Here is a 23,884-nt window from a genome sequence, read left to right as displayed (position 1 = left end):
ACTACAGCGGGGTAACCTCAAATCTACTCTTCTAACTGCTGGCCTGGTACCTCCCTAGAGGTTGACCCCAGATACTTGCTGTTTCTCCTGGTCGAGTGCTCATGGTTCCTCTCCCCTCACGGCAGCTTCCGCTCTTCTCTCCTCCTTCCTCCTCGTCTCTCCTCCTCCAACCAGGTCATACCAAACCCACGTACCTCCAATCCCTCCAGCAATTGACTGTAGCCCATTTTATTTGACCAATAGCTTTAAGTCAAGGAACAAGGTTTGCACAACTAAAGCTTGTAAACACGAGAAGTCAGCAGTCCTTGGCCTAGGCCTTCTGGCATAGCATTTAGCAGTACAATACATAGCAATAGACTAAACCTCAACAAAGAATCATAGGTTTTGAGATCTGTCATGGTATTCTTCAACTTACCCACCATAGCAAAACAGCTCCCCCACCCCCAAAAGCTGTTACCTGGAGCCAGGCACTGTTCTAAGCTCTTTAATGATATGAACTTACTCTGTTTTATGAAGTTCCTATCAGGTCAAGTTACTGAGGGTCAGAGTTGCTCGTGCTGCAGCTCTAAACCCATGCACATAATCACTGTATTGTCCTTGCTACTGACGGCTCTGAGGAAAAGGGAGAGTAAGTACCTTTCAGGATGTTTTCTAGCAATGAGAACAGTGTCAAATTCACAAAAGACTCATGTTTCATCTTAAAAATCCATATGCATTCTGCATAAATTGCAAAATAAACCCCCTGCTAGTTTCATAAGAGCATTGCCTCTTACCACATAGCCAAGAGAAACAGGCAGGGTGCCATTTAGCTGCAGGTATTGAGAAGTGTCCTTAGGGATAGAAACTGCAGAGGGAGAAGCCCACACAGGCATGGGCTTTGGGGTTGGAGGAAAGGTTAGAAGATCCCTGTCCCCTTGCATCTATGCTGTGGCTTCTCTGAAGTCAGGGTGCATGCTGGGAAGGCTGGTGGAGATTTTCCTAGATTATCTTCATCATGAAGGTCTTCTACCAGTGGCTGTTCGTTCCCTCTCCATCACCACTGGGTTCTCCAGCTCTAATTGCTGATGCTTGTCCCTCCCAATCCTTCCTCTCTCCCTCCCCTTCCCCACCCTCCCCCTCCCCCTCCCCCCTCCCCCTTCTCTTTGGTTTTCTTCTGTAGGCAGCCTCCTTGAATGTCTTCTGAACCCATGTGCCTGAGATCAAGCTCAGGGGGAACCTCTTTCGTGTGAGCCCACAACAGTTAGCTCCTTTTGTTTTTCCACATCCTGTTTTCTTGACCTTTGAATGTTTGCTCATGATGAGCCATGGCAGAACCCCATTGAGTGGTATTAAAAAATAACCGTTACCCAGAACCAACTTTTCTAAAGATGAGCTTGCGTGTATCATAAACTGGCTTTCACCTCATTAGGTATCTGTTGTCAACCTTGAACTTTTGGCCCTCCTTCCCTAGCGTTGGGATTACAGGTATCGCCGCACGGTTTATGTGGTGCCGGGGATTGGACCCAGGGTTTTGTACACGTTAGGTAGATACTCCTATCAACTGGGCTACAGCCCCAGGCTCCAACATTTTTATCTTTACCCTTTCAATTTTCAAAGAGATTTCTGTCCGTAGACAACCCTTGGCTGTCTCCTTTGTGCTCCAGACGTCTGGTGGCCTCTTCCACAGCTGCTCCGCAGGTCCTTTCACACTGAGGTCAGACTGCCCAGCTTCCCCTGGTCTCTGACGCTTTCAGCTTTCCGATTGCGTCTCCAAAGCATTGTCCCTTTATTCACCCACTGGGTCATTACTGAGCACCTGCCATTGGCCGGTTTGTTCCAGGAAGAAGGGTGCCATGAGGAATGGGGCCAAACAATCCCGTGACACGTGGCAACAGTGGTCGGTGAAGACAGATGAAATAATCAAACGAAAAGCCATGTAGTAACTGAATAACATAAATATACATGTGGAGAAGGAAATAAAATAAGCTAATATACAAGTGGCAAGGGAAGAGAAGAAACAGCAAGTGACAAAGGGTAAGAGAAGGCTTGGGGGAGGAAGAGGAGGCCAGAGTGGCCAGAGTGTGTAACTGAGGGGAAGGGAGGCCACAGGACAGGCCGGTGTGGAAGCTGGGACCAGCTCACAAAGTCTGTTTGCCATGGGCTTGAAGGAGCTTGACTTTCTTCTCTGTGTTTCAGGAGGAAAGGACGTCTCTGGCTGGTGTGAAGATGGGGGTAAGGACCTAGGTTGGGAACAAGAGGAACAATTAGGAGGATATTAGAGAAGCCCGGGAGAGCAGCAGTGGTGGCTTGGATAGTGCCCCCTTTGAACAGCGGTAACAATGCAGGAAAGAGATAAACAGACCTCAGATAGGTCTCAGAAGCAGCCATTGCAGGGTAGAAAAAGCTCTAGTGTGGGATCCTGGGACTGAGTCCTGGGCCCGCAACTCACTGACAGAGTCCTCATTGATAAAATGAAGACAATGGCCCCTGCTTTCAGTTTCTCGGGATGGGGAGGTGTGGAAGGCAATACCACCTCCTTCCCAGCCCCGTGCCCATGGTGCCCGCTACTTGGGAGAATGCAAACAGGCTTGAGTGTGCTCTGGGAAGGAAGCTCAGATTTCTTAGACCCTCTTCCTTATTAGAAGCTGAAAAGGAAAGATTCTTGTTTACCCTGGGGATAACTTTAAATTGGCTCTGTTACAAGGAAGGGTGCATCTGGAGGCCTCTCATTGTCTTCCCATGGTAGAAAAACTCCAGCCGGAGCTGAGCTTGTCCCTGTCCTAGGGTCAGCTGGGTCTCTGTGCTCTCGACATGAGCCTGTTGGTGGGTCAGGGAAGGAAGAGGAGGGACTGTATGAAGAAAGGACAGGCTTCTAGAAACTCGGCCTGGGTGGACATTGACCTGCTGTGGGTGGAGTTCAGTTCCCAGCCCTTTCCGTGAAAGTTCTAAGAGCAGAGGTCCTAATCCTGGAAATCCCCAGCCTACGCTGGCTTGTGGCCTACTTTGTCCTGTAGCCCTATGGGAGGTCTGGGGACAGGGTGCACAGAGATTTATTAGGGCATAAATCAAAGGTCAGTGGAACAGGAGAGTGAGAGTCCCTTTCGATCCCTGAGTGTGGACTCTGGAATCTTGGGTCCAGAGGGAAATGGAGGAACTGACGTCAACAGGGCACCTACAATCCGCTGGCAGCATGCCAAGTATCACTCTGATGGCATCCAATGTCACCTCCTCCTCTTTTTTCCAACCCCCCCACCCCCGCGCATGCTTTTTATGGAGAAAGGATCTCCTATGCAGCACAGGCTGGTCTAGAACTCATGATCCTCCCAAGTGCTAGGATTGCAGATATGTAATCCCACTTGTCTCTCCATTTTTCTCTCCTGACCTAGGAAACTGGGGCTTTGAGGGATACAAGCATCGTTTCTTCTGCTATAGGCTTGGTATTGTTGACTGAATCTGCCCAAAGGACCCAGAGAACTCCTGTGGCAGACCCGGGAGCATGGTGTGGAAAGACCTCACTGATGTGTGCTTACATGTGGTTGGATTGGAACCTTCCCTCTCTACTCTGAAGCTTCCCTGAAGGTTCTTGATGAGAAGTTTGTCAACCTCTAGATTACCCGGAAAAGAAACTTTAAGTTGGGTCAACTGGCTCTCTGAGTATAATGCATGGAGCGAGCCACTTAACCTCTCCGAGGGTCGGTTACTTTGTAAAATAGGGTTCAGCCTTGCCGGTCTACTGTAGGATTATGAATATTACAGTAAGATGAATAAATGATAGCCCCTGACATACATCTCATCGTTAAGTCACCTTTTTGTGTGTTGACAGCCTCCTCTGACTCCCTCTGTTACACAGACATTGTAGTGCTCCAGCAGCTCCTCTCCATCCTCATGGGAAAGCTGTGCTCCCACAGGTCACCCGGCCTATGCCCACGATGCCTGGAGCTCAGACATGTGGGTAGCATCCTTTGCTTTTCAGCTGGCATGCATGGCCCCCTTCCTGGGCTGGGCTGGTGATGAGGACTGGCCCTGTGCCCTGCTCCTCTGCCAGCTGGGTGGCTGGGCCAGCAGCAGCTTGGACAAGCTTGAAGGCCCAGCAGGGCCTCTGTGAGCGGCAGCCTTCCTGAGCCCTCCTTTAGCACTGGGCCATCTGGTGCCTCTGTCCCCTTTTGTGTGCCTGGAGTGAGATGGCAGAGGCAGGGAGGCAAGAGAGGAGGGGACAGGGGATGTCATGGCCAGCTTTCCTCCCAGTTGAAGAAGGAGAAGTTTGAGGGAAGCCGATCCTGGGAAAGAGGTAGCCACTGCAGACTCAGGAGGGACTGGGCAGGATGGGGATGGTGCTAGGATTCCTCCCCCTCCCTACCATGTGTGTTTTCTATAGAGTCTGGATAGATGCAAGGAAGGGAAGACAGAGCAGGATGTAGGAGCAAAGCCGTAAGTGCTGAATGAAGAAAGCATGGCACACTGAATCAAAGTCCTCAGAAAGCCGCAGAGGGGGCTGGGGACATGGCCTCACTGGTAAAGTGCTTGCCACATAAGCGGGAGTACCTGACTTTAGCTCCCTAGCACCCATCAGAAAAGCTGAGCATCTTGCGTGTGCCTTCAATCCTGGCACTGGGGAGGTAGAAACAGGACTTGGGGCTTCCTGGCTAGCCAGTAAGCTGCTCTAGTGGGCTTCAGATTCCGTGACTGAGCCCATCTTAAAAAGTAAATTTGGTGGAGAGTGATTGAGCGAGGTGCCCAACATCAACCTCTCATCTCCACATCCAGGGACACATATACATATGTACCGTGCCTGCCCCCCTCCCCGGAAACCTGTGAGCTGGAACAATAGACAAAGGTGTTAGCAAGTCTCTGAGGGAAATGTATGTGGCTGCCCTCTTTCTGCTCAAGGAAAAAGGAAGTGAGAGAATACGGTTGGGGCCCTTCCTTGTTTAAGTGTAGAGGAAAGGAGGTGGCTGAAACCTGTGGGTGGTACTCGTAGCAGCCTTGGAGTTCCAGTAACCCCATCCACAGCTCCAGCTTGGGTGCCTGTCACACTGTGTAGAAGGAGTCTTATTCCACGGAGAACTTTCAGGATGGGTGCAGTCTCTGGGGCTGGGGAGGAAAAGTTACCCTGACAAACAGTCATCCCCTGGTGTGGTTCCCACAGCACTGGGGGCTCTGGTGGGCTTTAAGGACTCTAAACTCTTGGGTTTCACATGGCATGAGGAACAGTTAGCCGACGACGAGGCCACTGCTTTGCAATTCTCTGGAGCTCTTGGCAGTCAGCTTCTTGTCTGTGTTCAGCAAACACTTTTCTTGGGAGCTGCACAGGCTGACCTTGGGCTGGAAGCATCTCTTCTTGAAGGTACTGTTCTCAGAGTCCACTCAGAAGTAAGCTCCCCTGCCTGGCTGGTTTTCCAGGCATCTCCTCATTCTTAGCTGTACCTTCCTGAGGTGCAGTAAGCCCTCTTGATGTCCCCGAATAGGCCTTGTCATTGTATCGGCATCCGTCTTCGGGTCCCATCTGGTCACCATTGCTGTCCTTGAAGCAGGAAATCTCTGAACTAATTCCTGACGGAGCTGCCGGGAGAGCGCATTAGGCCGAGATGAAGCTGAGTGTGATTGATTTAGCACACGTAGAACCATTTAACATCCACCAAGTCCACAGGGTTTTTTTTTTCTCCCTCCCACCACTCTAGTCATTTGAAGAGCTTGGGTTAGATGCTCTAGGGGAACATTTTGTAACTCTGATGGTGGCGAAGGGGTGCCCTAACCTGCTCCCTGAAAGGGCAAGCGTGTCGTGGTGGTTCCAGACCCGGTCAGCTCTGGAGGGAACAGCAGTGAGTGGGGAGAGCCCACTGCTAGAGTCACATTCACCTTGAGGAAGGTCAGGCCAAGGCTCAGAAAATCTTTAAGGTCAGGTGAAGCTGAAAAAATGGATTGAGCTAAATAGGTAGATGATGGCCCCTCACACGTGTCTACTCCATGCCACAGCTGGCTTATCTGAGCCACCTCGGGTAGGTATAGAGGTGACCTTAATTAACTGCTATTTATTGAGTATTTATGACTTGGGCATTGCACTACATACAGATGGTCACAATTAGTCCTGCCAACCGCCTTGAAAGGCATGAGTGGGAAAGGCATGGTCCAGAGAGACGAAGGCATAGTCCCATTCTCACACAGCTGGTAAATGCCGGTCACTTTTTAAACTGTCACCAAGGGAGGACAAAAGCTGGGTGCTTTCCAGAGGGCTGTCCTTCTGTCTGGCCTGATGGGGATGTAACAGGATGAGTGGCACGGGGATTGGGGTGCTGTTGGAGAGGGTCAGAAAATGGTTGCAAGGTAAGCCCCAGGCATAACGATGCTGTGAGCAGCAGGAGAGCAGGTAGAGCGCTTGCTTAGCATATATGACATATGCTGGATTTGACGCCCCAGCACTGTATAGACGGGACACAGTAGCATATGTCTGCAAATCCAGTATCTGAGATGTGGGGACAGAAGGATCAGAAGTTCAAGGTCATTGTCAGCTACACAGTAAATTCAAGGTCAAGCGGAGACACATGGGTCCCAGTCTCAAGAGGGGTGGGGGAGAGTGAGCGCATGCCGTCTCTTCAGCCTGAGCAGGACATTGATGTTTGAAAGCTGGCATGCATTTCTTTCGAATGGAGAGACTAACAGGCACAGAAGCACAGCACAGGGCTGGAGTGATGGTTCAGTAGGCAAGAGTGAGCGCCTGAACTTGGATCCTAGCCCACATCAAAAGCTGGGAATGGCTGCACCTGAGCCTGGAAAAACCCCAGGGCTGTTGGGGGCAGAGGCAAGAGAATTACTGGGGCCTGCTGGTTGCCAGATTAACTCTACATCCAGTAAAGGCTCTTTCTGAAAGGAGTAAGATGAAGAGTGATAGAGCAGGGCACCTAACGTCCTCTTCTGATTTCCTTGCGCATGCACACAGACAGACAGACAGACAGACAGACAAACATGCACACAAACACACACACAGATAGACACAGACACAGACACAAACACAGAGATACACACACACACACACACACACGCACGCACCAACATGCACACAGAGATAGAGATACAGAAAGACACACACACAGAGACAGAGATAGGGACAGACAGACAGACATGCTCCGACACACAGACACACATACACACACACACACACACACACACACAGACACACACACACACACACACACACACACACACACACACACACGTTTCAGAATGTGAGCAGAACACAGAGCCTGGAGAGAGGCTTGGCAGTTCAGGTCATTTAAGGGGCTACTCTGTGGTTCTGTTTTCTTCTTTGAGGGTGAGAGCCAATGAAAATGTGGAAGAAGGAAGACACATGTCTGAAGCCACCCTGTCAGTGGCTGCGGAGGGGGACCATTGAAAGAAAGGAAGCATAAGGACCAAGGAGGAGGTTGCTGTGGAAGGGTGTGCGAGGACACATCCACAGAGACAGGAGACATCGGTTGGCTGGGGAGCGTGGGAGGACTGAAGAGTGATGCTGACTGGGAGGGTGGGTGCGCTATTTATAGAAATGGGGAAGTCACTGTCAGGAGGTGTTCTGGGCAGGGGAGGAGACAGGAAGGGGAAGGAGGGCAGTAGATTCGGTTTGGGAGCACAAATTAGTGGATGGACATCTAGGTAGTGGTGGTCAGTACCAGGGGTCCCTGACCACTGACCTTCATGAGGAGGGTGATGGATGGCCTTACTGTCCTGAGGCTCAGTGTTGAGGATGCTTAGCTTTTCATTTGTGCCTCATGGTGGCCTCAGAGGCTTGAGTGTTTGGGGGATCATGGGGTTGTAATCAGCTGGTACTTAGAGACAAGGAGCATGCCACCTTGCCAGCCCGCCCCCCTCAGTCGGTCCTTCAGACCTTCATGAAATCAACAGCTACAGCATCGCCTGAGAGGCTGCTCCCGGATGAGTCTTCATATACACCCACCAAGGCCTACTCCACCTTCCGGAAGGACAATTCCTTCATCCTTCACAGCCCTGTCCTGACAACAGAGGCAGAATTAGAGCCATGAGACCAGGGGAGACATTCAGGCTCACGAGGCCTGGCAAAGCTCTGCCTGGGAGAAAGCAGAGACCCATTCATCCTTCTCCTGAGAAGGGCATTGTCTGGATACCAACGACTCCTAGATCCCCCGCCCACTGACTCTGAACCCCTTAATCATTTCACAGAGACAAACACCATGTCAATCTAAATTTTAGAATTGGGCTCATTCCAATTTCTAGGTGAGAGAGACAGTTCTACAAAGAAACACGTTATAATGGGAGCAAGAGTCAGTTACTCAATCTTTTCAGCCTGTGTGTATGGCTAAGGTGACCACAGCCCTGACAGACACACACACTACAGGAGGAATTATACCTCAGATTTGGGGAACTTGAGGCATTTTTTTTTCCAGAGGAAGCGATGTTTCAACTTAGGAAAAAAGAAAGCCAAAAGCTGTTCAGGAAGGGGAAAGAAACTTTGTTGTGGGTCAACCGAACACCAGGAGCAAAGCCTAAAGGGAAGGGTTCTATCTCTACCACAGGCACCAGAAGGACACCCTCTTAAGGGGACCAAAAATGCCTGCTTCACTGGGACTCCACTGGGTGTGTGCTTAGAATCACTTGGGAATTTAAAAATAAAAACAATCCCCAAAACTTAAAAAAATTCTACCCACCTTCTGACGTTCTGATTTGCTGGATCTGGAAAGAAAAAAATCTGAGCATTCACAGAATATAAAGCTCTCCCTATGTGCTGGCTAGGGTGTGTGTTTGTTTGTTTGTTGTCAATTCGGCACAAACTAGGGTAATCTGGGAAGAGGGACCCTCAGTAAGACGACGACTCCGTCAGACTGGCCTGTAGGCAAGTCTTGTTTTCTTCATTAATGTGGGAGAGCTCAGTCCGCCGTGGGTTACCACGGCCACCCCGGGCAGGTGGTCCTCGGAAGTATAAGACATTAGCTGAGAGAGCAAGCCAGTAAGCAAAGTTTCTCAGTGGCCTCTGCTTCAGTTTCTGCTTCCAGGTTCCTGCTCCAACCTCCCTCAATGATGCACCGCGATGTGGAAGTGAAAACCAAATAAACCCTTCCCTCCCCCAGGTTTCATGTTATGTTTATCATAGCAATAGAAAGGAAACCAGGGCAGGGATGGGCTGCACGCCTCGGGTCACCTCTGACGTGCGGACTTTTGCTCGCTTGCTGGTTGGTTGGTCGGTCTTCTGTGGATGGAGGAGTGAAGTTCAGTGGAAGTAGCAAGAGGGAGGAGAAGGTGTTTTTACAGTCTGCCTAGGTCAGAGTCCTCGGCTCCCTCTCTGGAGATACTGAGCTCTGTTTCTCTTTTCCCACCTCTCCATTCTTGGTCACCACCTTGAAACAAGTTCCAGTGCTTTCCCCCCTTGTCCCCATCCTGTAGGGGAGACAGCAGGTTTCTTCTCCTGTAGGACACAGATGGGCTCCGGGCTGAGGGAGGAGCCCCTTTGTTTGGTACTTTAGGCCCTCCTTCTCCACACCTTTCATGTGTCCCCTCACTGGTCTGTGCCTCATGAGAACCGCACCCTTACGATGCCCTCCCACCTCAGATGCCCTCCCACCTCACGGTCGATACCCCATGCATGAATTAAGGGCACGCGACTCCTAGCATTCCCTATACCCTCTGCCCTGTGTGCCAACAGACGTGCAAGGGGGCAGAGACTGTCTAAAGGCCCCAGCACTCAGTGAGCAAAGTGATTCCCCAGGAGATCAGAGACTCCTGAAAGGACACTCCACTTGGCCAACCGCCATCCAAACCACAGGTTCGGAAACTGTGTCTCGCATTTTCTTCTGTCTTTGTAGTGATGCAGTAAGATTTCCATTTGGGCTGTGTGCAGGAAACAGGGGGAAGCTGCTGTGTTGTACCTATTTGACCTTGTCACCTCCCCCAAGCCCTTGTGTCCCCCGACAAGATTTTTTTCTCTCTTGAGATAAGAGTCTTACTATGTAGACCAGGCTGGCCTGGAATTTATGTAGACCAAGATGGCCTGAGACTCGCAGTGACCCAACTGTCTATTCCGTCCAAGTATCTGATTTACACCACCATACCCATCTTCCCCCGCTATTCCACCCCCCACCCCACCCCCTACACACAGTTTACTTGGCTTTAGTTCATTTCCTGTAGCTCTTTGGCTCTTAGTGATGACATTTCCGGGGGACCCTGACAGCCTCAGAGACCCCGAAAGTCTCACACGTTTTGGCCATCCCTGTTGGGACCAGTTTCTTCTGCACTTTGGTCTTCTAGCTGAGGGTCTGGTGATGGTTACACCCTTCAGGAGGGGTCAGCAGGGGGCAGAAAGTGTCGAGACTGTTGTGATGTTTTTCTGTCTGTGTGTCTTTGCATATTTTCAAGAGTCTAGTGCATATTGGGAAGAGTCTAGTGTCCATTATGGGCGAGGCAGACATGCCTGGGCATGTCTGGTGGGCAGGCTGGCCAGGAGCCCATAGATCCTTGGGAGGAATCCTTGGCCTCTGCAGCAAAGTGAACTGGGTGTGGTCTGAGTCACGGAGGGAAAGGTCTGCTGTGGACCCAGATGGATATTGATGGAGGTGGAAGCAGTGGTAGGTAGATGAAAAGAAGAGGCCACAGGCACATGACTGTTTCTGGGTATGATGGAGGGAAAAGTTTGCTGTAGATTTAGATGAAGAGCAAAGCCAGAGGCAGAGACATCCAAGAGAGTCCAGAGTGAACGTGACCCTGAGCTGGTCCATGGGAAGAAATGGGTGAGGGGAGATAGGAGCACCAAGAGACCAGGAGACCGAGGAAGCAAAAGGGGAAAAGAGGAAAAATCACTGGTGTAGCCAAAATGGCTGGATTGAGAAGCTGAGAGAGGGGCAGCCTAGTCCTTGGGTTGGAAAACTTTAGAGAAGGGGGAGGAGTATGCCAGCCAGTAGGACCCTGTAACAGGCAAGGACAGAGGGATGCTGGGAGACACTTATGGGCAGCATCTGTTCATACTAACAGGCACCCAGTTAGCTATTTGTCCCAGGTTTGAGACCTAACGGTAGGGAGCATTTCTGAACACTTAGAAGCTGGGAGCCGTGCTCAAGTCTTTTTCAGGTCGTTTCCCCACCTGTAGGCCAATCCCAGAAGGTGACCGCCTTTGAGATTTTATATTTGATCATTAATTTTATAAATGACTTCATTTTGTGTGTATGGGTGTTTTGCCTGCACTTAGGTCTGACACCACATGGCAGTGCAGACAGAAGAGGGTATCAGATCCCCTGGAGCTAGAGTTAGATGGGTGTGAGCCACCATGTGGGTGCTAGGAATTGAACCTGGGTCCTCTGGAAGAGCAGTCAGGGCCCTTAACTGCCGAGTTGTCTCTCTAGTGCCTAGATTTTCTATCTTAGAGACAAGGGAAACAAAGCTCATGTCATTAGCTGTCTTTGGAGTCCCCATCTGCCTGAGCTGTGACTATTGCCTTCTCTGGGGACTTCCAGAAATGTTGGGTGGGACTTGGCAGTGGATGATTCAGAAGGAGCCGAATATGGGCTTCTATTGTTCTTGCTCTTAGACTGGGAAGTCTCAGGTTACAGTAGTAAGGCTTTAAAAACCAGAGCTGTTTTCGACCTCAGCTCCAGTGAGTTATCTCTTCAGTCCTTGCTTGTGAATAGGTCTGGCTTTCTGTAGCATACTCCCATACTTCCTGCCCTGGCTTCTCTGGTCCCCAAACACTATAGAATAAAGCAAACATCACGCTGTCATAGTTGGCCACAGCTGAACACGGTCCGAGTCAGTGCCACTGAAAAGTCTGATCCCTGACAGTGTAATGTGCACAACAGGGAACTGACCCCCACCGAGCTGGACCGGGCAGAGGTGACGTTGCACATTGTGTTCAAGTGTTTATTTATAGGTTACTAGCTAGAAACTGGAACCCCTGTGCCTAATTCCTGTTGCAACAGAGGCAAACTCGGGAGGGATCCAGAGATGCTCATCCACAGTTTCAAACCTCAGGTTTATGCTCAAATGGTGGGAGCAGCTCTTCTGCTTCTATGTGCAGGTTTTCACTGCTCCTTTGTTGCGACCTGGTAGTGCACTGCTGGGTACGGTCGGTAGGGAGGGGTGACATCATGGCCAGAAGCACAGCTTTCTTCAATTTTCAGGTTGTTAGTTCTTGGCGAGGCCTCTGCCTCTTTCCATTCCCACCCCTGCTGGATTTTTCTGGAAGCTCTCAGGCTTTCCTCCAAATCCTATACCCTATACATGTACACACACACACACACACACACACACACACACACACACACACACACACACACACACGTAAGAAGACACACTAGCATAGCATTTCCCAGGCTTCTGTGGACATTCTCCCCAGGATCAGTTTAGGACCCACAGTGTAACTGCTCCTTCACACATCTTCCTGTAAAGTCTGATGACGACGCTTTGATAACCTTATACACAGACGTAATTCCTCCCTTCAGAGTTTATACCCACCCTCCCGTTGCTTCTGTCGTCCTCCCCAACACCTACCATCACCATTGCTCATTCAGACAGGGGCAGCAGGTGGATGGGTTGCTTCCTCTTTCTTTTCTTTTTTCTTCCTTTTTAATTTCTTGGTGTGGCTGTTTTGTGTGTTTTGCTTTGTTTTGTTTTTCATGAGACAAGGTTTCTTTGTGTAGCCTTGGCTCTTCTGAAACTCACTCTGTAGACCACGCTGGCCTTCAACTCAGTGATTCACCTGCCTCGCTTCCATAGTCCTGGGATTAAAGGCCTGTGCCACCCTCACCGTCCCCCCAACCCCCAGGTTTCTTTTCTCCCTACTCTTACCTAGTTCCACCTTCTAATGGCAGCCAGACTGAGCTTTGAGACACTCCCAGTTCCTGCCGCCTCCCACCTGAGAGTGGGAGTCAGTTCCTGTTCTGCTGTCTCCCATCCTCCTCCTCCCTGCTCTGTCCTCGCCCACAGGGCCCTGCTGCTGAAGACATCCTACCCCGGCCAAGCCTGGCTCTGGACTCCCGCTCTGGCCTCTCTCTGGGTCTGGAATGCTTTCCCTCTCCGTCTCTCTTCATCTGGCAAGCGTCAGTTTGAACCTTAGGCCCACCGTAGAGATCTCAGCCTTGATCTCTCTTTCTTAAGTGTCTAGCCTGGGCTAGACTCTGTCACATGCAAACACTCCACTTCTGAACCCACGATAAGAGGATGGAGAGCAAAGTAGTTAGAGTGGAGAGAACTGCAAATCCATTGGCATTCACATATGCTAATTAATGCCTGGTTAGAAAGCGAAGGGACTCGAGCAGATGCCTGCACACTTCAGCCGTGTGACCTTGGTGCCACGAGAGGGGATGACAAATGAGTAAAGCAGAGCCTCAGCAGCTAACTTAGAAGTGCATTCCTGGGCAGGCAAGTCCAGGTCTGGAAGAGGAAAGAATGCAGCTGTGTGAAGGGTGTGAGGGCTAGGATGAAGAGTGGATGGGCGGGCGGGAGGCAAAGGCACCCAGCCCTCGGAGATTCTGCCTTGGGAAACGGTGTGAAAGAAGGGAAATTGCTTCTGCGATATGAAAACAATACGCTTTCACTCTCGGGAATCAGGTTGCTCCTCCTTCACTGACTCGATGGGCTCGTGGTTTCGGGAGAGCCCCAGACAGTCTAGAACAAAGACGTCTTACTCAGCTTTGCCTTTCAAACTTGATTCCCCCCTCCTACCCTGCCTGCTCCATAGCTAGATAGCTAGTGAATGCTTAATGTTCTCAGAGCCTGGTTGGAGAGAGAGAGAGAGAGAGAGAGAGAGAGAGAGAGAGAGAGAGAGAGAGAATGCTTCCCATATTTCAAGGAGATCCTTTGTTTCTATCTAGAAGTGCAGCTTGGGCATGCAAGCATAAAGCAACGTGTTCAGCCGCAGTGCTGAGGATATAAAATTCAGAGCTCAGGCCCTGAGAATGGAAGACTGGAGTGCCTGGCAGGAGGCTCAGCAGACGTGAGGAGGCAGAGGAAGGTGCAATGTGCCCCACCCTCTACCCAAAGCCTCGGGGAGGAATGTCAAGGGGGTAGTAACAGCCCTTCAGGGGAAGTAGGAAGTAGGGGTTAAGCTCCACTTCACATATGGGCCTTTGTGACTCCCTCGATGGTGTCTTTCCATAGCAGCCTAAAGCTCGCTGTCAAACAAGCAAATTCTGCCTCAGCAGAGAAAGGGCCTGTGACAGTGGCCCTTGCTTCCCTGTGGCTTGCATGAGAATAAACTTCCCAAGTGGTCTCTGGAAATACATAAGGAGGCTGGCTGTGAGGAGTCAGGACTCTGTCAGGAGCTTACTGGGCCAGGGGGAGCCCTTGGCAGCTTCTCCAAGTGGAGATCCAGAGCTGGGTCCCGAGGGAGGACAGGGCTGAGCTCTAGGAGTCTGATGACAGGGAGCAGTGAGCTGGCCAGGAACGTTTGTTAGGCATTGTCTGCCTGCTGGGAGCAAGTCATGTGTGTTCCAAGCCCAGCTGGACAAGCCACAGGAGAGGATGCGGCTCACGGACAGCACACGAGACAGGCATTTAAGGGCTTTCGTTCACGATAAGGTCAAACAATCCCATAGCATATTGAGTGTGATCTCTCCTCCGAGCTGGTTGGCTCACTTCTGAAGGTGGTACTGCTGTATCAGTTCATTGCAGCTCACTGAAGTTTCACTTTGAGATTGAGCAGACAAGAACAGACCTCACACAGAGCACAGCGGTGAGAAAAACACCCAAGAAGGAGTAAATAGAGAGACCTGAGATTGCAGTCTGGAGAAAGGGCATTTGGGGCGACACAGGTCCTTTATGTCTCCCAAGAACAGATATGATGCACGGACCATATAGGGACATTTAATCTCCAGTTCTGGCAAGCTGTCTATAGACTCGAAGCTAGCACATGCTGAACCAGGAGACTTCCTGGATTTGGTACCTCAAGCAGAAGCCAGGACAGTGTGTAGGAGATTTGGACATCTGTTTTGGTCACAAATCTGGACAACCTTCAAGTCCCCCACCCACTTACCCTCACCTTAAGACTTGATGACTGCCGAGTGAAATTCTAATTTTATTCTTGCTGACTCAGAGGCAGGGGAGGATCTTGCTTTGAGTCAGAGCACCCATGTGGAAAGACCTCGCTTCTTGGAGCTGGCTCTTAGCATGGCTCTACCACTCACCAGCTGGGTGCCCTGGACAACTTCCTTCACCTCCCAGATCATCGTGTTCTGGTTTGTAGGACGGAGATGTTTGCCCAGGGTTAGGAGAGCACTTAGAACATCAATATAATAAAAGGTTGAGACGTGGCAGACTGGATGAGAAGTAGGGGAGCTTTTCCGTGCTATAGAACCATGGGACTTCCCACGGGCTCGTTTTCTTGTTCATCTGAGCAGCTGATAGTGTGCGAGAACACTGAGTTTAACACGAAGCAAGACAGATGCCGATGCAGGGCAGATGGGTTCTACCTTGAGTGGTCATAAAAGAGAACTGCTCTGAGTTGGGGAAGGGCACTTAGAACTCAGCTGGAGGAGAGGCCAGGAGGAAGTTATCACTAAGGCTACAGATGGCCTCCTCTTACTCTGTCCTTGAACGTCTAGTTCAGCTGCCGAGATGTTCACACTCTGGAGAAGAGAGTGGTCTTGGGTAGATCGGCCCACCCCTAGGTGACATCCGATTTGGGCCTACTTGTGGCTGTGAAGTGGTCACAGTCAAAGGTTTCACTTTGTCTCAGCCTCAGCCTCCTACATGAGTTCTCCTAGCCTCGGCCCCTTCATCTGATCCAGCCCTTCCCATTTCTTCCATCCCAGCCCTCCCCCCCCCCCCCCCCCCCCCCGTGAACTAGCTCCTTGTTCATAAGGAGGAAAGAAAGATGTCTGCCTCTCCCCAGGATGCTTGGTTGATCAGCTGGAGAGGCCGTGAGTGAGGATGAACACAGGCAGCCCCCACACGGCTGAGCCTGTGGTCGAGAAGCTGATCCACACTGTGTGGACTGTGTGGGTGGGGACTGCCAAGAACAGGCCCGCAGCCCTGCCTCTGCCCCCCAACCCCCTCTTGCCTTCTGGTTGGAGGAAGTGAGTCCAGCCTGGGGCCTCAGCGGCTGAATCAGTGGTTCTTGGAAGGTGATGATGTCACCGTGACAGGGCGGCTCCCCTCCCCCAGCCACAGTCAAAAGGAGAGTGACAAATGTCTCTCTCAGGCAGAGGCCTGAAGCTCTCAGGGGAGTAGTCTGTGTTCACAATCTGCGCTGGTCACTTAATGCCACCTTGGTAGCTGTTGTCATCCTCAAATTCCCTCTCTTCCCATCCTCGTCCCGTTCTTCATCCTGTGTGCTGGAGTTCTGCGAAAGTCTTGATAATATTTTAATTAATTTTTTGGGGGGAGGGTCTCATGTCTTCCATATTGGCCTGAAATTGCTGTGAAATTGAGGATGGCTCTTTTTAGAAAATTATCATTCATTTTACTTTTTTTCCCGGAGCTGAGGACCCAGCACAGGGCTCTACCACTGAGCTAAATCCCCAGCCCCTTTTGTCATTCATTTTTATTTCATGTTTTGCCTGCGTTTATGTCTGTGAGGGTGTCGGGTCCCCTGGAACTGTGAGCCGCCCTGTAGGTGCTGGGAAGTGAACTCAGGACCTCTGGAAAAGCAACCAGTGCTCTCAACCTCTTAACCACTGAGCCATCTCTCCAGCTCCCTGTGGACGACTTTTCTAATCCTCTTGCCTCTACCTGAGGAGTGCTGGGGTTTACGGATGTGTGCCACATGCCGGGGAGAGAACCCTTGGGTGGCATATACTAGGCAAAGCGCCTTACTAACAGATCTGCACCGGCGGCCCATCTTGATGATTTTAACCATTTTGTATCTTTGTTCTCCCATATAAATCGATGCACAAATCATAGACTATCATCTTGCCTGACCATGTGTGTTCTGGGACATAGAAATATCATGTCTTCTTAGAAACAGCATGTGAAGATGTATGTCCCCTTTTCCAGGTTCACATCTTTGCCTTTAAAAAAAAAATAATCACTTAATATCAGGGGCTGTGTCCCACTGGACAGAGTGGGGACACGTTAAGCCTTCACTTTTCCCCTGTCAAGGACTACCCGGCTACCTCGTGGTTGGGAATGTGGTGGAAGACTGAGATGGATGTTTTTCTCTTCTCAGGTGTCAGCTGCTGTAAAGAAAGCCAACAGCATTCTACTTTCGGGGAACTCAGCTGGGCTGGCTAGGCCAGAGATTCCTAAAAACAAAACAAAAACCAAAACAAAAACCAAAACAAAACCACCCTTTGTTCTCTGTGTACCGCTGGGCTACCTGGAGACCTTGTGTTAGATTCACTTGGAATAAAATGGGTCCTTTTTGTCAGCGGGCTGCTGGTGCTCCAGACTAACCTTGACGGTACAGGGAGCCCTGGCATCACCTTACTCTGCCCGATGCTGCCCCCTGCAGGTGCATCGCCAACAGGGTCCTGGTGTCTCTGTTGGCCTAATGGTGGCTCTTCATCACCTGAAGTTGTCAGAGCAGTTAATAGAGCATGAACAGGAAGAACATTAGGCTTTTCTGAGTGAAACTAGGACACTGAGATAAATAGCAGAGGTGATGAGAATGATCGATGGATGTACAAGCTTCAAATAAGTTGATGGAGCAGGGGTACCAAGAGGAGGGACCAAAGTTTAGATCAAGGCTCATGGCGACTCAAGGTTGATCTGAACTCCTGTCCAGTGCGTGATACGGCCAGATAATTGCTCAAGGTTGTGAAGTTAGCAGATGACGGACCTGGATGCGAACTCAGACTCCAGAGTACTGTTGTCACACCTGTGACATTTGGTGTTCTCATAGCTCCTTGCTAAGAGATTGTCTTAGTTTTATTTCTATTGCTGGGACAAAGTGCTCTGACAGAAAGCAACTTAGGGACAAAAGGTTGTATTTTAAGCTCACAATTGCAGGTTACATCCAGCATAACAGGGAAGACAGGGCAACAAGGAACTTAATAAGATACCAGGTCACATCACCTCCACCATGAGGCTTGCTTACAACTCAGTTCATTTTCTCTACTTATATACAATCTAGGACCCAAACCTAGGGAATGGTGCCACCCACCATGGGCTGGGGCTTCCACAACAGTTACAACAGTCAACACAGTTTCCTACAGACACTCCCACAGACTCTCTTACCTGGTGATACTGGATTGTGTTAAGTTGACAATTAAAACTGACCAGAGATCAAGATCTCTTGGAGGGAAGTCCCTTTCTGCCTGGTGTGGACTAGGTGCTTGGGAATGAAGATGAGCTTTCCATAGGAAACTCTCTGTATGAAGAGGTCTTAGCTATGGCCTCTGTAATGCGATTTGAGGGATGCTGGGAAGGTCTTCCCAACGTTCTCACCACACTGGCCTAGAGGGTCACTATAGGAAGATGTAGCTCCTAAGTGAAGAAGAGACTGATATCAGTCTTTATACTTTAGCTCTACCTCTGTCTGAAAGGGCCCTTCTAAAGGCCAGCATTTAACTGGCCATGAGGCCCGCCCAGGCTACCTCTGATGTGGTATCTGAGTTTCCCCCGTACACTTCTCTCCTCTGGTCTCATGGGGTCCTCTTCCGCTTGTTCCTGGTTCAGGGTCTTCACTGTATAATCAAGCCTCAGGTCAGCGACAAAGACAACACTTTAACTGCAAACTCAGAGAATGTGCATTTTCTCCAAAAATCCTCCTGGATCTCGCTTGCAGGAAAAGCGAAGATTCTTCAGCATTTGCCTCATTTTACTTCCACCCCTCTGTCCAGCACCAACTCTCCCTAGTGTCTTTCCTCTATCTTCCTCCATCACCCTCCTCCGTTAAACAGGACTTACGTGCTTTGTTACCCAGCGTGCATCTTCACATCTCCATGTTTCTTTACCCACAACCCCCTAGGACACTACCTCTTTAGTGGACAGTTCGCTCTTCTCAGTGAAGCCCTCCTTTACTCCTACTTGCAGCCTCCAAGACAGAGGTAAGTGTTATATCTCGCCCCCTTCCCCCCACGCTTGGAGGTCTATGCACGAACGAATGGGTAAACAAAGTCAGCGGATGAGTGGCTTCTCCAGTTTCAAGGGTGTGCTGCTCTTGAAATACATGCTAAAGAAACGGTGCCTGTACTTTCAAGGGTTGCTGTGCATCCAATGTGTGATGCGCACACAGGTGGGATAGGCCAGCTCTGCTAAGACCGTCTGCTAAGAGATACAGCTTGAACTTATACGAGCAGACGAGTTTCAGAACACTGCCATGGAGACAGACGAATACTCAGGCAGTAGGGTACCACTCAGGCTCTGACAGGCATTACAGAAAATGGACTCACGTACGCCCTTCGTGTTAACAAAGCAAAGACAAAAGAAACCTTCCTACCTAATGGGAGCCGTGCTTCAAGATAGAGCAGAACCTTCATCCCAATGAACAAAAAAATCCTTTGATGTTTGAAGCAGGATATAGAGGGCCATGAAGAACATAAATTCTTAAAGATAGACCTAAAGGTAAGGGGAGAATGAAGTCACCGACTAAATCCCTGGCACCATGTTTAAAGTTGAGTGTTTTGTATAGATACACTCCACAATTTGTGCTTTGGCTCAAACATTTTCAACTTTTATGGCTTTTCCAAAGTCGTACAAATTCAGTGAGAATGCTGGGTTTTTTTTCATCTTCTCCTGAGCTAGGTCTGCACAGAACAGTATAGTACTGCCTCATGTTGCTGGGCCACAGCCTTGAGCTCTGACTCCCACATAGCCACTTGATCTCAAGGGGAACAATTAACGGTCTAGTGTGCTGGGCCGCTAAGTGTGGTGTTGGCTAGGCTATTTGGATGAAGCGCATTTTCAGCTTACAATGTTTTCAACTTAGGATGAGTTTACTAGACTCTAACCGCATCATAAATGCAGGAGCATCTGCGTATAATTATACAGTTCGCTCTGCGAAGTGATGAGCCTGGGCCCTTGGACCCTGCTAAAGTGTTGTTTATGTTTTACACAGCTAGAACTGTATAATCTTCAGATCCACCTCTCAAACCCCAGGTCAAGGAAGGCACTGCCCATGTCACTATTGTCCAACCCACCGACTCCGTGCAAAGTTTTCAGGCTGTGTCTCTTTTCTTTCTGGACTGATAACATATTCAGAAATACATGTTGCATAGCTCTCGTGCCTCTTTACTTTTCTCTAGTCTAGAATAGTTGCTATGTAGACTTGCTACCCTTGATCTGGTGCTGTTGACTCATCTTTCCACGGGTGGGATTACAGACACGTGTCACCGTGCTCCGCTTCGACTTTGTTACGGGCCTCGTATTGTGCTGGATGCCCCTAGATCTGTCTGGTGTCTTCTCGTGATTAGACACGGGCTGCAATCCATAAGGATGTCAAGGAAATGACAAAATGCTCTTCTCAGCAAATTATGCAGTGGTACGATGGGGCAGAGCAGTCAGATGACTGGAGCTGTGTGTCCTGGGACCACACTTCTCCTATTTGAAGTTGCCATTTTCCCTTTTAGGATGGACTGTGTGGTAATATCCCTCTTTGGATCAAACTACCAATTCTGGTTTCTCTTGAAGCCTCCTGCAGGAATTGAACACCGGCACAACAGCTGCCAAATGGCTTTTCTATTTCTGTCATCATCTTCTCTAACAGTTGGCAAACGACTGAACTAACTGGCCTTTTTATTTCTTGTATTTGTTTATAGATTCATCTCGGCGAGGAACCCCATTTTGTTCTGCAGATGGTATTCTACGGCTATCCTTTTGGTCTGTGTTCATGTTCAAGTTGTTGTAGACATGGCGGGTCAAGCCCATTTAGTTGAATTTTCTGACACTTCCCCATTCTTCTCGGCAATATCTTTTCAGGATGGTAATATAGCCCAGGCTTACCTTTCTCTAACCTAGAATCCCCTCTTTCTCCACTTTGCCTCCCTTTCTTTCAGTAGAGGATGCTGTTTAGAAACCAGGAACTGGCCCTTTAATGTGTTTGTATGACTGAGGTGCCATTGCTTCCAGGCCATCTCTCAGCGGGTAGGCCTAGGAAACACATGCTTATACACAAACAGGCATAAACACACACATGTCTGTAACTATAGTCATTTCTAAATCTCTCTTTGTATATTTAAAAAAAACAAGTGTATCATATTTTTAGCTTTGATTTTAATCCACTTAAGTCTTTATAATTTTCTTTTTCTTGTTTCTAATAGCAAGACTCCTGGTTTGTTTTTCTTGAACTTGTGTGTGTGTGTGTGTGTGTGTGTGTGTGTGTGTGTGTGTGTGTACATGCATGGGGTGTTCAGAAGACAACTTTTGAGAGTTGGTTCTCTCCTTCCTCTATGTGAGTTTCAGAGATTAAATTCAAGTCATTAGCCTTGGTGGCATGTGCCTTTTCTGAGCCACCTCATGAACCCCTGCCTTGTTGGTTTGCTTGTTTGTTTGTTTTTCTGAGACAAGGTTTCTCTATATAGCTGTAGCTTCCTGGAACTCACTCTGAAGGTCAGACTGGCCTTAAACTCAAGGATTTACCTTCTCTGTCCCCTGAATGCTGGGATTAAAGGTGGCTCAACCATGCCTGGCTCAACGTTGTTTGTTTTTGCTTTGTTTTATTTTTCCTTCACACATGCACTTACTTTCAAATTGCTTATATAAAGTAACAACTCAAACATATCAGCCGTTCTTCTGGGTGGCATCCCTTGCTCCTGTCAGTGCCCAGGAAGTTCAGAGATGTCTCTTCCGTGGTAGGAGGGAAGGAAAAGGAAAGAAGAGTTCTTCAATCAGAACCTTAAGTGAAGAATGAGGGGCTGTTCTGTTCATACCAGCAAGTGTTTGGCCAAGAAACATTTAATAAGACACGAAAATAGGGGCACATGTGTGTGGGTATTAACTGGTAATGAATACTGTCTTAGTCAATGTCTGTGAGGAGACGCCATGGCCACGGCAATTCTTATAAAGAAAAACATTTAATTGGGGATAGCTTGCAGGTTCAGAGGTTTAGTCCATTACTGTCATGGTGGGAAGAATGACAGCACACAGAGAGACATGGTGCTAAAGAGATAGTTGAGAGTTCTACTTCTGTGTCTGCAGCAGCAGGAAGAGAGAGACACTGGGCCTGGCTTGAGCATTTGAAACTTCAAAGCCCACCCCCAGGGACCTACTTCTTCGGGGGGGTGGGGGGAAAGCCACACCTACTACAAGGCCACACCTCCTAATAGTGTCACTCCCCATGGGCCTATGAGGTTCATTTTTGTTCAAACCACCATAGATACTGAATAGTATCTATTAACTATTTGTTTAAAATATTGCAAACATCCAGGCTTGGTCATGCTTTAATCAGCGGACAAAGACAGGTGGTTCTCTGAGTTTGAGGGCAGCCTGGTCTACAGAGTGAATCCCAGACCAGGCGGGGTTACACAATGAGACTCTGGATGCCATTATTCACATAAGACCTCATAAGTGGTTGGGCCAGGAGTGACAGGCTCAAAGATGATCAAAAGACAATTCGAAGTTCAAATTGAGTCTTGTGACCAAACTTGTGTCAGGAATGAAAATCAAAGCAGTTCATCCTCTGATACTGAAACCAGCAAAAATCAGCCTCGAGTCAGTGATATTAACCACCTGTGGGTAAAGCGAACGTGAAAGATGACTTGTAACTGGCTATAGCCTGGTTGCTGTCCCAAGTCCTCTGCAGCCATTCACTCTCTCGACACTGCTCATATTGTTGCTGGCTGTTTACCACTTCTGCCATTCCTATGTCTCTCTTTGTGTTGTCTATCAATCTGCTAGGCACCACGAGACAAGAAGACAAGGAAGCCAATGTATTTCTCATATTCAGAAGTTTATAGTGGGGAATGGGGTGGGGTGGGGGTGGGGGCAGAACAGTCGCTGGGCCATTTCAATCCATGGGTTGTGTTGAGAGGGGTGAGTGTATGACTCTGACTTAGTGGGGAATGTACGTAGTATGTACCAGTTTGAAGAGGTGACATTTAAGTGGAGACCCAAAGGGGTAGTGGGAGCCAGCTAAAAAGAAGGAGTGGAGAGAATATGACAGGACAAGTGGCCAAGTGTTGAACTTAGATATGGGAAAGACCTTGGAGTCCTCAGAGAGTGCCAGGCGGTTCAATATGGCTGAAACATCAGGTCTGAGTGGGTCGGGGAACTTGAGACTGGAGCACAAGGCAGAACTGGTTCTTCAATGGTGTTAGATGCCCTGTTGAGTTGGGTGTTTGGATCTCATCCTAGGGAGAGGGGTATCCTGAAAGTGTGTTAGGAAGATGTGTAATATGATCACAACCCCACTTTAGAAATCCTCTTTGACCATGTATAGCAAATTAGTAAACTCGAAGTTAGGGGCACAGTTCTCACAGAAATGTACTCATGTGGGATACCAGCCCCATTTCGGAGAGTAGAGGCATGGCCACCATCTATTCAGGATATCTAACTGTGGATTTGGTGATTCCCAAAACTACCTCAAGTTTGATAATTCACAAGAACAAGTCACAGAATCCAGGACAATTATTACTTATAACTAGTTTTATGACAGTTAAAAAAACTGGAAATAGTTAAAGGGAAAAATATTATCTTTCTCTTTATCTATCTATCTATCTATCTATCTATCTATCTATCTATCTATCTATCTATCTGTCTGTCTATGAATATGAGAGGGTTTCAAATGCAAAGTGTTGGTATCCTCAGAATGTCTTGGACTAACAGTTTTGTGTGACGATATTCTCTAGGGAAATTCCCTTTAGCTTCAGGGCCCACAGTGTTTATTGAGGTTTCATTGGCTAGGCATTGCTGATTGGATTTTTGTCCATAAGATTGAACTCAATTTTCGGGACCCTTCCTGTCCACGGGTCAAGCTGTATCATTTACCTCAAGCTTCAACCTTCTAATCACTCAGTCTGCCTGCCCAACCTCCATCCCTACTCAGCACACAGGAAGTGAAGGGCTCACAGTGAAAAGTAAG

The 23,884-nt window shown here is 49.0% G+C and overlaps 1 long non-coding RNA gene across 1 annotated transcript; it reads left to right on the top strand.

Annotated features, from left to right (window-relative positions):
• Positions 1–1,118: 1,118 nt before the first annotated feature.
• LOC134481572 (uncharacterized) lies at positions 1,119–7,054 on the top strand. The gene is made up of 2 exons (XR_010057228.1): positions 1,119–2,013; positions 2,176–7,054. It is a non-coding gene; the product is annotated as an uncharacterized LOC134481572 (long non-coding RNA).
• Positions 7,055–23,884: the final 16,830 nt, after the last annotated feature.

The sequence above is a fragment of the Rattus norvegicus genome, chromosome 13, assembly GCF_036323735.1.
Source record: "Rattus norvegicus strain BN/NHsdMcwi chromosome 13, GRCr8, whole genome shotgun sequence".
Classification (NCBI taxonomy): Eukaryota; Metazoa; Chordata; class Mammalia; order Rodentia; family Muridae; genus Rattus; species Rattus norvegicus.
This window is presented reverse-complemented; position numbering and strand designations above follow the sequence as displayed.